Here is a 4,047-nt window from a genome sequence, read left to right as displayed (position 1 = left end):
CATATGTGTGGTTCTCATGCAGGGAATCCATCTCGTCCTGCATGGCACTCAACCACCTGCGGCTCTGGGTGTCATGCTTTGCTTCTTCAAAGCTCTCCGGCTCCCCCTCGTCGGTTAGCAACACGTGCTCTGGTTCCGGAAATCTCCGGGGGGCCCTTCTCTCTCTTAGAGGGTATCTCCGTTCCGGAGCTTCGGTAGCCGGTTCTTCCGATTCTTCTTCATCCGAATCCATTTCGGGATCGGGGCCGGTTCCGGTATCATTTTCATCTTCTTCGGCCGGTTCTGTTTCTTCACCGTCTTCGGCCGGATCCTCGAGTGCTAACCGGTCCCTTGCCGGTCGGGACTGCTCCTCGTAGAGTTGATCCTCACCGGTCGACTTGGAGCTCTTCATCTTCTTCTCCGACTCCCAGTCGGCGAGTGTCTTGTCCTCCATGAAGATGATGTCTCGACTCCTGAATATCTTCTTGTCGACCGGGTCCCATACTCGGTAGCCGAACTCGTCGTCGCCATAACCGAGGAATATGCATGGCCGGGTCTTTGGATCTAGCTTTCCTCTCCGGTCCTTTGCCACATGCACGTATGCGAGACACCCGAACACCTTCAGATGCCGGTAGGATACTTCCCTACCGGTCCACACTCTCTGCGGCGTGTCTCCTTCCAAAGGTACTGAGGGTGATCTGTTTATCACGTATGTCGCCGTCGACATTGCCTCAGCCCAAAACCCCTTGGGTAATTTTGCATGCGCCAGCATACTCCGGACCCTCTCCATTATGGTCCGGTTCATCCTCTCGGCCAGCCCGTTCAGTTCCGGCGTCTTCGGCACAGTAAACTCGAGCCGGATTCCCTTCGAGCGACAGTACTCCTCGAACTGCCCCCGGTATTCCCCTCCGTTATCCGCTCGTATCGCTTTCAGCTTCTTGCCGGATTCCCTTTCCACTCTCGCGTGGAGTTCTTTGAAGACGCACAACACTTGGTCCTTTGTCTTCAACGGTGCCGTCCACAGCTTCCGGCTGTGATCATCAATGAATGTTACGAAGTACTGGGCTCCGCCATGTGACTTCGTTTCTACCTGACACACATCAGTGTGCACCAACTCCAATGGTGCGCTACGTCTCGTCGGTGGCCTTGAGTGGAAGGAGGTTCGGTTCTGCTTACCGGCCAGGCAATCGGTGCACTTCTCCAGGTGCACATGCTTCACTGGAATAAGGTTGTCTTCTGCAAGCCTCTTCATCCCCTTCTCGCTCATGTGGCACAGTCTTTTGTGCTACAGCTCACCGGCAGTGTCGGCTGCCACATTCAGCTCTTCCGGACATAGCCGGGCATTCATCAGGTACAGTGTGTTGTCTTTCCGGGCCCGAGCCACTATCAGGCTCCCTTTGCTGAACTTCATTACGCCGTTCCGGATGCTACCTGTGTAGCCTTCATCGTCCAGCCTACCGGCCAAAATCAGGTTCAATCGAACCTCCGGAACGTGTCGGACATCCTTCAGCAGCATTTTGCATCCGGTCGGGGTTGTCAACCACACGTCTCCTATGCCGGCAATCCGGCACGTACCTTCATTTCCCATCCGAACACAGCCATGCTCACCGGCTGTGTAGGATGAGAAGTATCTTCTCTCCGGGGTCAGGTGGAACGATGCTCCGGAATCGACCACCCAGGTCGTCTCATCGCCGGCAATGTTTAGTTCACCTTCTTCGGTGATGAGCATGATTTCTTCCTCACTTGCCGCGAGTGCCGTTGTTCCTTTCCGGTCCTGCCCTCGCCGATCCGAACCTCTCCGGTCCGTGGCTCCCCGGTATGCACCGTTTCTCTCCGGTGACTTCTTCGAATCGGTGTCGTCGGCTCCGTTGTCTTTTCGGTAATGCCGACAATTCTTTCGGAAGTGCCCCGGCTTCCCACAGTGGAAGCATGTGGGCCTTCCTCTTGACTGCGACCGGGTCCCCGACTTCTCCCGTCTTTGCGGACTCCGGTTCCATTGTCTTCCCCGATCCGATTCGGTAAGCAGCGCCTTCGAGTCGGAGGCCGGTTCTTTATCTCTCCGACGCGCTTCTTCGTTCAAAATACTTGTCTTTACCGTTTGTAAGGACAGGTTATCTTCGGTGCAGGAGGTGCTGAGAGTCACCACCAAGTTCTCCCAGCTTTCCGGTAATGTACACATCAGAATGATGGCTTGCATTGCATCCTCCAACGGGAACTTAATCGCCGCAAGCTGGTTCACGAATCCCATGAACGTGCTTACGTGTTCAACCATACTCTCGCCGTCCCAGTACTTGAGGTTCACTATCTTCCTCATCAGGGAGGTCCGGTTCAACGCATTCTTCCTCTCGTAGAGGCCCGACAGCTTCTTCCACATCTCATATGCGTTGGTGTCATTCGCCACGTGTTGTAGGACGCTTACATCGACATATTGTCGGATCGTCGCTACGGCTTTCCGGTTCAGGAGCTTCCACTCCGACTCAAGTACCCCCTTCGGTATTTCCGACCTGTCAATCGGTTCGTACAGGTCCCGAACAATCAGAAGATCCTCCATCTTGATCTTCCAGTCGGCGTAATTCTGCGCATTCAGCACCATCATCCCCGGCTGCCCGCTGCCGCCGCCTTCCATTTTCTGCAACAGCTCGCTCTGATACCAGATTGTTGAGAATCGACACTTCTATTCACCTTCTCCACTCGGCCACAACCGATTAATCGCGGATCAATGCAGCAGAAAATAGGAACCACACGGAGAAACAAAAAAAAAGGCGCGAGCACACAGGGATTAACGTGGAAAACCCTAGACGGGAAAAACCACGGGAGTACATGACTCCAAACCAATACTATACAGAGAAGTATACAATGGCGAGCTGCAAGGCGACGACCTTGAGCTCGCTGTCCTCGCCACAGGCAGCGGAAAATACACAGAGGCGTCTACCTCTTCCTCTCTCGCGCTCTATCTCTCTCTCTCTCTCACGGCTGCTCTCTCTTCACTCCTCTTGAGTGGAAAAACAGAAAAATGAGTAGCAACAGTAAAACTGTTTGCCCTAAGTCATATTTATACTTATATGACTTTGGGCTATTTACAACTATAGCCTCAGGGGCCCATAGCGAACATATTCACGGATATGTCCCTGCATCCGGATCGCTCTCCGGGTACATTCGTCATCCGGCACCGAAGCCGGGGTCTTCGTCATCCGGATCCGAAACCGAAACCGGGCTCGTCGGCATTCATTTCCGACATCCGACCATCCCATCCGAAGGGACCCAAATCCCAACACCTTTGTTACGTACTTCTCCTGTGACAGCCACAACTGCTTCTTCTTCCGGTCCCGGATGATGTGCATCCCTAGTATTTGCCTCGCCGGACCCAGGTCCTTCATTGAGAAGGTTCGGTGAAGCGCTTTCTTCAGCATCCGTATCTTGACCTGGTCCCGTCCGACGATCAACATGTCGTCCACGTACAGGAGGAGTATTAGAAAGTCTCCTCCTTCGAACTTCTTCACAAACACGCAGTGATCGGACTGCGTTTTGTGGTACCCTTCGTCGGTCATGAAAGAGTCGAACTTCCGGTACCATTGCCGGGGAGCCTGCTTCAGTCCGTAAAGGCTCTTCTTCAACCGGCATACCAGGTGCTCCTTCCCTTCCTTCTCGAATCCTTCCGGTTGCTGCATGTAGATCTCTTCTTCGAGGTCACCGTGAAGGAATGCCGTCTTCACGTCCATCTGTTCTACCTCGAGGTCCATGCTTGCCGCTATGCTCAGCACCGTCCGGATGGAGGTCATCTTCACTACCGGGGCAAATATCTCGTCGAAGTCGACGCCCTTCTTTTGCTGGAACCCCTTCACCACGATCCTGGCTTTGTATCTCGGGGGGTTTCCGGCATCTCCCGGTTTCAGCTTGAACACCCACTTGTTTCGAAGTGCCCGCTTTCCTTTCGACAACTCCACAAGTTCATATGTGTGGTTCTCATGCAGGGAATCCATCTCCTCCTGCATGGCACTTAACCACCTGCGGCTATGGGTGTCAAGCTTTGCTTCTTCAAAACTCTCCGGCTCCCCCTCGTCGGTTAGC

This window comes from Azolla caroliniana, unplaced genomic scaffold (genome assembly GCF_043228905.1).
Source record: "Azolla caroliniana isolate FFs.n. ecotype wild unplaced genomic scaffold, voAzoCaro1.0.p SCAF_4, whole genome shotgun sequence".
In the NCBI taxonomy this organism is placed as follows: Eukaryota; Viridiplantae; Streptophyta; class Polypodiopsida; order Salviniales; family Salviniaceae; genus Azolla; species Azolla caroliniana.
This window is presented reverse-complemented; position numbering follows the sequence as displayed.